Genomic DNA, 10,610 nt, shown 5'->3' with positions numbered 1-10,610 from the left:
ATAATGACAAGTGTTGGCAAGAACACAGAGAAATCTAAACCTCACGCAATTTAGAGAAAAACAGTCCTGCTGTTTCTTAAACACTAAACACTGAATTAATTACCATATGACCCAGCAATTCCACTCCCAGGTATATAATACAACCAAGAGAATTGGAAACATAATTTGCACAAAAATCTGTACCTAAGTGTTCATAGCAGCATTATTCACAGTAGCCAAAAAGTAGAAACAACCCGAATGTCCATTGACAGATAAATGGATAAACAAAATGTGGTGTATGCATATGGTGAGTATCATTTGGCCATAAAAAAAGAGGAAACTCTGATACAGGCGACAACATGGATGCATCTTAAAATTACCATGCTAAGAAGCCACTCACAGAAGGCTACATGTGATGTGACTCCATTTACATGAAATATAAATCCCTAAAAACTGAAAGCAGATTAGTGGCTGCCAGGGGCTGGTGGGGAGGGAACTGGGGAATGACTGCAACCGGGAATGGAGTTTCTGGAACTGGAAATGTTCTGGAATAAGATAGTGGTGATCCACACACAGCTTTGCGGGTGTGATTAAAAAAAAAAAATTGAATAGTTCGCTTTAAAAGGGTGCACGTTATGGCATGCAAACTATGTCTCCATAAAGGCATGTGATTCTCTGCAGCAGATGCCGTGGCCTTGCTCGAGAACCCTGGGGAGGGTACTGTCCTGTGTGTCCCGCTCTGTGGCTTGGTCTCAAGACGTCCGAGAGTCCTCGAGACGCTGTGTACCCCTTACCCCAGGACAGCACTCAAGCAAGCGGAACCTGGTCCCTTTGAGGAAGGACTGGCAAATCAGCACTGCCTTGACCCTCGCAGTCCTCATTTGCCGCTTACTCAGGTCTCATCACAGTCCTCTGTCCCCAGCCGACCCACACACAGTCACTGGAGCGAGTGGTCTTTCTAAAATACATACAGCTCCCTTGCTTAAAACCCTTCGGTTGTTCCCCAAAACTGGTCCCAGTTGAGGGTTGGACACACTTGAAGTGCTGGCACAGAGGGGAGGAGGGGTGGCAAGGGCAATATATGTAACCCCAACAATATTTGTACCCCCATAATATAATGAAATAAAAGGAGGAAGAAAAAAAAAACACTGATCCCAGTTGAATGGGCTTATACTAGAATCCACTCAAGCTCAGCTCCCAGAAATCCTGATTTCATAGCTGTGGTCAGCAATAACGGGTCCTCAAGGATGCCCCCGTCCTAATGCCCAGACCCTATGACTATGTCACGTCACACGGCAAAGGGGAGCTGTGTTTGCAGACGGAACCCTCAGACAGGCAGATCAGCCTGGCTTGTCCAGGTGGGCCCGTGTTGTCACAGGTCCTAGAGAGCGTGGGAGGGAGACAGTGGAGGTCAGAGTGACGTGATGTCAGGAGGTCAGAGTGACGTGATGTGGTCAGAGTGACCAGAGTGGGGGTCAGAGTGATGTGAGTGACATAATGTGGGATCTTGAGGCCCAGGGAGCCTCATCAGAGTGACGTGATGTCAGCGTGACGTGATATAGGAATGACGTGATGTGGGATGTCCGAGTGACGTGATGTCAGAGTGACGTGATATAGGAATGACGTGATGTGGGATGTCCGAGTGACGTCTGTGGTCAGAGTGATGTGATGTCAGAGGGGTGCCATCGCGTGCACCTGTCACCAAGGCGCCGTCTCTGGCTCACTGACGGCCAAGCCCAGCCAAAGGGCAGGTCCTGCTTCCAGGCCAGTTTCTTAGTCTTTTTTTTTTTTAACTGAATCAGAAATGTTTAGCCTATAATCATAGGTTTTCAGAAATGACACCCCTCAGTGAGACAGTTGGGAATATTTGGACCAAACGCTGATGCCAAACCCAGCGGACGACTTCCAGCGCCCTCGGACACCACGCTGGGCCCCTCGCCGCTGGGAAGACCGGGACAGGGCAGGTGGCTTCCTTGTCCACTCTGTCACACGTCACTCTAGAAAATGCTTCTCCACGTTCCACAGCAGCATTCGAATGTGACACTCGCATCTGCCAATAGCATCTCTCTCTCCAACAAAAGGCCGTGGGCTGGAGGGGGTCTTTGCGAGAAACCCTGTTACCTGACATCGGCACCAGCAGTTACGGCCCTTCTCCTCGGAGCAGAAGGTTCGCACCTCGCAAGGAACCGGGTCGTCAGTGAGGCGTGCCCAAGAACCAGCCACGCGGTGGGGCGGGACAGACTATCCTAGCATGTCAGTGTCATGAATAAGCATCTCTACGTCGTGAGCATTTTGCTCTGGACGCCAGTGTACACACAAGGTGTGAGAATACGATCACTTCCTTCACACGGCACACAGGAACTAGGCACACAGCCCAAGGCTACAATTTCACTATTTCCTTCCCCACCTAAGCAAGATCAGGAGGAGAGCTGTTGCTGCAAACAGGGCCCGGAGAGAGCGAGGACCCCTCTCCGATCCACAGAGCAGCCCCTCCTCACTGCGCCGCCCGCCTTTTTCAGGCTTGTCTGCCGGTCGTCTGCCGTCCCTCCAAATACGTCCCGAGCGTGTCTCTGCCGATTCGTAATCTTCACATCAGAGGCTAAATCCAAGTAGGAAGCAGCATATTTGGCGACATGTCCTTAGGACAGTGGCTCTCCCACATCCCAGCAGGTACCGGCTGAAAATGTCATTTCACAAAGAAACTGCCGCACACAAGAGAGTAATCAGCAACTCTGCGGGTGGTTTCAGTTTCTCAGGAATAGTGTGACTCGTGTTCGTTTTCTTGTCATGAGAGGGGTGCTCTGAGTAATTGCCTCTGAGGTTTGACATTCTTCTTTGCCTTTAACAATCAAATTTATCAATTTCATACTGGACAGCCAAACACTTCATCCTGGAAAACATGACTTTTTTTGAAATTATGTCATTGGTTTACTAGAGAAATGACCCTTCACTGTTGGAAAATGACTTCATGCATCTACCAGACAAAATTTCATAACAGGAAAAGACATCAGGGACAAGGGACAAGCAGATGCCTGGTGCAAGGAAATTTATTTTTAAGACAGTATTTATTACTTTATATGTATGGCTAGTTGTGCAAAATCGCCACAACCACAGATTCCCCAGCAACACCCCCACACATTGACATTGACATTGACATTCACCGCTGGCTCCTGTCCAGTGGGCTTGTGACACTCTCGGACTCCTCCTGTTCAGGTTATTGTCACGTTTGCATCATATTTCAGTGAGCCACTTTGGAGCCATCGAGCCGTTTTAATTGGGGCTACATCACAACTGTATTAGTTTCCTATTGCTGCTAAAAAATTCTCACAAACTTAGCCGCTTCATACAACACAAAGTTATCTTCTTAAAGTCTCGGAGGCTGGAAGTCAAAAATGGATCGTATGGGGGTAGAGCCAGGTGTCAGCAGAGCTGTGCCCCGGACACCGTGGAGGAGAACCCTCCCCAGAGCCTTCCGGTTTCCGGGGCCGCCACGCTCCTGGCTGCTCGGTCAGCACAGCCCCTGCCCTGCCTCCCCTTACAGGGACACAATGTGGGATGATCCCCCCACCTCAAACCCCCAACTCCATCACGTCTGCAGAGCGTTTTGTCATGCAAGGTAACACAGCAAGTTCTGGAGACTACAGCGTGGACACCTGGGAGGAGCCACGATTCTGCCAGTCACAACATAATACAAACCATTTTAAAATGCGAGCATCAACAATAATTGGCAAATTGCACGATTATATGAAACCCAGGTGGGCTGTACTCTGTTACCGGGATGGCAGCCAGGAAAGCTAACACAGACTTGCTTTGTAGCACACGGGCGACCCTGAAGAACACGGTTGCTCAGACATGGCTTCCAGGAAGACCGTGACTTATCAAACATCCCGAATGTGTGAAACGTGTGTCATCGATGACGGTTCGCTGCTGTTCCTTATGAAGCTGCCAGGCCTCCTGCACGCTCCTGGATGCTGCCAGGGGCCCCCACGAGCTCGTGTGGAGAAGTGTCTGCAGGAGAAAATCTGGACCCCGCCAGCTGCGCGGCCCACACGCCCCAGGCTGCTCACGGCCGCGGCCCCCTCCCTCCCACGTGCCGCCCACCCACTCCCGCCATCCTCCCAGAATACCATGCTCTCCCTGGCCCACCCAAACACACCAACTCAGGCTTCCAGGGTCCACTGAGGCCATGTCACACGTGGTGGGTTGTCACAGAGCCTCTCCCTCCTTGTGCTGTGGCTGGAGTTCTGGGGCCCTCGTGGTCCGCCTGCAGGCGTTGAGGTGGCCCGCGTGCAGGGAGTGGCGTATGAAGAGGCCCAAGACAGCAGCAGCTGTGAAAACAGCTGGAGAGGAGGAAGCGGGGAGAAGCCGGGTAGCAGCTGCTCCGGTGGGCCCAGACACGAGAACGACCGGCACTGGTGTGTCTTCCTCCCCCCGCCGCAGAGGGCAGGAGAGGGGCAGCCGGGTGCAGACGTGGACAGCCCGGAAGTGCAGGCGCCCAAGCGAGCACACCCACCCTGGCTGCAAGCAGAATCTGAGAAATAGGTTCCCCGGAAATGTATGTGTTTCTACATACAAGTAATGTGCGGCTTGTACCGTTCTCTGTCTTCTAACTATGCTGAAGGCACGAAGTTTGCCTGGTCTTATTTTCTTCTTGATCTGCACATAAGGAGTTTTAACAGCTTATTTGAGCAATAGCTGCCCTGCAGTGAGCTGTGCATAATGGAAGTGCACGAGTTGACCCCCTGCTGTACGTACACACCCCCGGCACCACCACCACGGTCGGGACAGTCACACATCCAACAGCCCCCGTTCCCTAGCGCCCCTTCGTAGCCCTCCCTCCCACTCCTCTCCACGCGCCGCACCTTGCCAGGCAACTGCTGATGGGCTTTCGGTCTCCATGGGTCAGTTTGCATCTCCTAAAATTGTGTATCTGCACAACATGTGGCCTTTTGTGACTGGCTCCTTTCGCTCAGCGTGCAGTTTTCAGGGCTCATCCACGTCGTAGCCCGTGTCACTGACTCCTTGTTAACGCTGAGTAGCTCCATCCTACGGGTGGCGGGTGTGCCACAGCTTGTTTATGCACTTACCTGACGGCAGACACGTGGGCCGCGTCCAGCTCCACAAAGAAGTCACTAGGAATACTTGCGTGCACGTGTTTATACGGACGCTTGCTTTCATTTGTTTAGGTAAATGCACAGGAGTGGGATGGCTGGTGTACCACGTGGTAGGTGTACATTTAACTTTTTAAGAAGCTGCCAGACTGTTTTCCCAAGCGCCATATTATTTTACACTCCCAAGTATATGGCTCTTGACTTTCTGCCAGGCTGTTAGGTGCGTGGTGGATTCTCACGGTTCCCGGTCGCACTTCCCTGACGACCGCCGCGGAGGGGCGCCCCGCGCGGCTGCCGGCCAGCTGGGTCCCTCCTGCGCGAGGTGGCCGTGGGAGGCTCTCTGTTCGGTTGTCAGCCTTTCTCGTATTGCTTCCTACAAGTTATCCATCGTTCCAGACACAAGTCCTTTATCTCATCCCAAGTGTCTTCTCCCACTCGTCTTTCACTCGCTCTATAGCGTCTTTAATGAACAGAAGTTTTTTATTTTAATGTAAACAAAGTTATCGATCTTGTGCTGTGTAGCTCGTGAACTTTGTGTCCTTTTTAAGACCCTGAGGTCATGAATATTTCCCTGTTTTATCTTCTAGAAGTGTTATGATTTTGCCTTTCTCGCATGGACCCACCACGCACCTAGAGCTGCCTCTTGAGCGTGGCGAGACCAGAGACCCATGTCTGCGTGTGTCCGTGGGACGCCCAGCTGCCCCAACACAACTGGCTCCGCAGCCCGTCCTCCCCCATTACTCCGCAGCGTCCCCTCTGTCACGGCTGGAGCACAAACGGGTAAGCCTCAACCTGCTCCTTGCTGTTTACTCCGGTGCACCGGGCTGTGTGTCTCTGCCTGCACACGGCACCATTCTTTGCCATTTACTGTGCCTTACAGTTTCTCTGCCACGTGTTGGGCTGACACCACGCCCTCCAATGAGGTCTCAGTCCCCGCCTTGAGGAGGCTCCCTCCTTCCAAATTCCTTCCTTCCTTGGGCAGTCTCCCTCTGGGAATTCTTTAGAACTCTCTTATCTCTGCGTGGAAACAGTTAATATTTTTTTTTTTTTTTTGAGACAGGGTCTCACTCTGTTGCCCGGGCTAGAGTGAGTGCTGTGGTGTCAGCCTAGCTCACAGCAACCCCAGACTCCTGGGCTCAAGTGATCCTGCTGCCTCAGCCTCCCGAGTAGCTGGGACTACGGGCACGCACCACCATGCCCGGCTAATTTTTTCTATTTTTAGTTGTTTGGCTAATTTTCTTTCTATTTATAGTAGAGATGGGGATCTCACTCTTGCTCAAGCTGGTCTCAAACTCCTTAGCTCGAGCAATCCTCCCACCTCGGCCTCCCAGAGTGCTGGGATTATAGGCGTGAGCCACCGTGCCCAGCCAACAGTTCATAATCCTTTACATCAAACCTTCCTTGCTCAAATTATTGTGTGGCTACTGTCTGAACCGGACCCTGACTGATCCAGAATTGGTACTGCAGCGACCACAGGAGACAGATTCGCAAAGGTGGGATTGTGGAACTGACTCGCTGAGCTCTCGGGCCCAGGCAGCGCTGGTGCGCTGATGGTGGAAATGCGATGTAGCGATCCGCACCGATGACTGGTTACTGGCATCCCAACTCAGCGAGCCATCACCTTTGGTTACCTGACCACGTGCCAGCTGAAGCGAGTGCCTTGGGAGCCCCGTGGCTGCTGGACTTGACATTTTTTGGCAGTGATGGCAACTCCTGTAGACAGTCCCCTGAGGGCACTGTACACTCCAGAGAGAAAATGACAAGCTCCGGTCTGTGCTAAGAGTTGTTTTTTTTTTTTTTTTCCCCTGTAGTCACAGGATTGTTATTTCTGAAAATCAAGCATAAAGTGTAATTGTATTGGCTGTAAACAGTAGCTGATTTAGTCTCCCCAGTATCTCGTAGGAAAGTTAGGGTGTTGCCTGGGAAAGGATGGGACCACAAAATGCAGAGCGGGGACTCTTGGTTGGACCCAGGTGAAACTGACAGAACCCTCACATCACTCTGAGCCCCCAGTGCCAGTGGACGCCCGCCCCACGGCGTCACAGACTCATCTTCCTGGGACTGAAAATCCTGTCATGACGCCCTGAAAGCGTTGCTCATTCTCAATACCCACCACACCACCGTGTTGCCGCCAGACCGCAACTAGGGTCAAATCACAGCACGCTCCTGAGGGACAAGTCCACCCCGTGCCCAGGAAGGACAGCCCATACACCTAGAAAACGAGCGAAACTTTTCTAACACGTATCGGTAGAAATATGGGAAACATGTGTGGAGGTGGATTGCAAGGGTGTCAGACCAAGCAGGGTGGAATATAACACTGGATCAGGCCAAATTTATTGATGTGAGTAAAGTTAATAGAGAGTCCAGACTTAATGTGCTCACTTCAACAGCTGGAGGTGACTCCAACAGCGTATTTGATTGTTTGCAACTCAAACTCAAAAAAGGCCTACGTTTCACAAGGCTGAGGAGCTGGAGTCTGCCTGGCGCGGAGGAGGGATCCCAAAGGCATGGGGAGACAGCAATGCTGGACTGCATTTAACGTGAGTTCTATCAACAAGGCCCGAAACGCTCCGTCCACTAAGGCGCTGGGACTTACACACATTAGGAGAAGGAGCACCTGCTTCCCTGAAGAGCTCGGGGCTGCTCTCCTTGGCAGGCAGGTACCCCAGGGGTGCTGCCGTTGAGACGGGCTCTCAGAGCTCTGTGGGAGGATGGGATTCCAGGGGAGCAGAGGCTGAATGGCAGGACTTGGTAACCAAAGGCAAGGGACACAGGTCTGCCAAGGGAGGCAGCACATACATGCTGGCAACAAAATGCCTCAGTCCACAGGGCCGCTGGCAACAGCTAACTGAACACGGTGTCCCTGGGAACCTAAGACGACTGACCGACCAAAAAAACAAAAAAGCATTAGGTTTGGGAGCCAAAAACCTGGCTTGAGTCACAACTCTGAATAGTGACAGTTCTCCCAGTTCCCAGACCTGGCTCGACTCACAGGCCAAGACCCCGTGACTGGAGGGCAGGCTGGTCCTCTCGATCCTCCTCCCAGCCCTCCAGATCCACCCTCCACCGCCGGGCTGTGACACCCGCGCACTTCGTCCTCGCCATCCGGCATAAGGCCAGGTCTGTCCTTGGAGGGACGCTGGGAGGAGGAAGGGGTTTCTCTGCCTGGCTCCATGGTGCTTCCCTTGGCACTCGGCTTGCATGCAGGACACCCGGGGAGCTCACCTCCAGCAGCATCAGCAGCTTCCTGGGGAGCTCTGCAGGTGCCTTAGCTGACTCCCCAAAAAGCTCAACTGCCCCACAGGCAGCTCAGCCAGCTTCCAGCAAGCCCAGCGCACCCCCTGCAAGCAGCGCTTCCTGCGTATTTCTTTGGCACCCCAGCAAGTGGTTTCCAGCCCGCAGCTCTGGCCCACCAGGTATGAACCCCTGGCCCGGGCACCCCAGAGAACTCCCACATCCTGGCGTAGGCGGCAACCAGGACAAACCTGTGTCGATCATTTGCTCTGACAGTAAGCATGGCTGTCAGAGACACGGGTCTGGGGTCCTGAGGACGTCTGTACACCCTCGCTCAGAGTCTCTGAACATCTGAACGCCCAGTTAGAAGGGACACAACCTATTCCCACCTAGTGTGTCTGCACTGTGACCCCACAAGGCCCCTGCCTATAGGGGCTGCACTTCCCTCAACAGCTCTGGATACAGGAGCCCAAACTCACGATGTCCCAAGACACGCTGGGGGTTGTCACACCACGCACTCTCTCCTCAGGGTGATCTCTCAGCCCCAAAATGACGCTGACATCCAGGCCACAGGATTAAGCCCGCAAAGCCCTAGATCCAGGAGGTCTTGGACAGCAAAACAAATGAGGCCAAAGGTGGACTGACAGCCAGCTCTTCCCTGGACCCTCCTGCTCCACCCTTAATGCTGGCAGACCCCAGTTCTGTCAGCCCAGCCCACACGATAAACAAAACCTCCAGATCTAAGGTGGCTTCAACAATTAGAGCTTTATTTCCACACCAAGCAGAATAAAAGGAAGCAGGCAGTTCCCTTGAAGTTTGACTTGGAAGCCAGACCAACCCATCGGGAGTCTCGTGAGACCCACAGTGTCCGTGAGAAAAGGTCAACCTTCCCTGTAAGCCACAGAAAGCCCCCAGCTACGGTCCCGGGAGCAGGGAACGAGGCCCACTGGCGGCTCAGGCTCCTGGGATTCCCTCAAGGTGCACAAGGCTGAGGCAGCCCTGACAGCTGGCACAGGTGGAGGCTCCTGCCACAGTGACAGTGAGGGGACTCTGGCTCCGGCAGATTACGAAGTGCCACGTGGCTCCACAGGCTTCCCCACAGCCAGCGCTCAGCAGGGGCAGCCCCAGTGTGGACGTGGGGACTCGAGCTCAGCGTCCGGCTGGAGGCAGCTCTCGGTGCCGCTCTCCGATGCTCCCTCCGGCGCGTGTCCCGTCAGGTGCAGCAAGGACACGCATGTTCCCCGCGCACCTAAGTCCTTCCTCCAGGGAGAACGTTCTGGGGGCAGTCAGAGGTGAGGCCTTGGCTGCAGGTTTCGTCACGCAGCTGTGCTCACCAGGGCCGGCCCTCAGGAGAACACCGGCTGCTGCATGAGGCCGTCTCTGGGGGGGGAGCCTCCCGATCCCTGCATTCGTGGTCTTCCTCGGGTGGATCTGCCAGGGGTGAACGAGGTGACCCGCAGCTGACAGCTCTCCCAAGCGGCTGTGCTGACAAGGCTTTTAGGCAGCACGAGTTCAGGGCCTGGGAGGGTTCCCTGACTGCGCACTCCCGCACCTTTCTGGGCCGCGCACTTTCCAGCGCCAGGTCAGAGCAGACCCTTGGCTGAACACTTTCACTCTGCGCTCGCAGGGTCTGTCTCTAGTGTGGGCTTCCTGATGCTCACGAACCTAGCAGTGTGGCTACAGGTACTCCAACCTTCACTGCATTGATGAGGCCTGTTAACGTGGTGCCAAATGTGAATCCTCCGCTGAACACATTCCCAAGTCGGCTGCCCTCAGGCCCAACACCAGCGCGGGTCTCCGGTGCCGAACGTGGCTGGAGAACTCCTCACATTCGCTGAGCTCGTGAGGCCTCTCTCCAGCTCGGGTCTCTGGCGCGGAGCCACTGAGCCACGTGGACCTGCATCGGCCCTCCACGTGCTGTCCTTTCTAGCGGGAAAGGCCTCCCACCTCCGGTGCTCCCACGGCCCCCGACTGCAACGGCCTGGTGCTGTCCTTGCCGCACACCAGGGGCCTCCCACAGCTCTGCCTCGACCCCTGCCTCAGTTTCTCCCCGCCGTGCTCCTTGGGAGCCACTTCAACAGCAGCAGAGGCCCCCCACACCCACCTCCGCACGACGGTGTCTGCCCAAGGTGCTCGCACCTGTCAGCACTGGGCGTTTTCTCTTGGCCTTTCTATAGAAAATGACGATTATTTACTCTTGGCTCACACACCCTTCCCATCGGTCCGCCTCCACCCTCCCTTCTCCTCACAGGGTTTTATCATAACATGGTTAATATTCGGTGTTTG

The sequence above is a fragment of the Microcebus murinus genome, chromosome 8, assembly GCF_040939455.1.
Source record: "Microcebus murinus isolate Inina chromosome 8, M.murinus_Inina_mat1.0, whole genome shotgun sequence".
In the NCBI taxonomy this organism is placed as follows: domain Eukaryota; kingdom Metazoa; phylum Chordata; class Mammalia; order Primates; family Cheirogaleidae; genus Microcebus; species Microcebus murinus.
Note: the sequence above shows the minus strand (reverse complement) of the source record.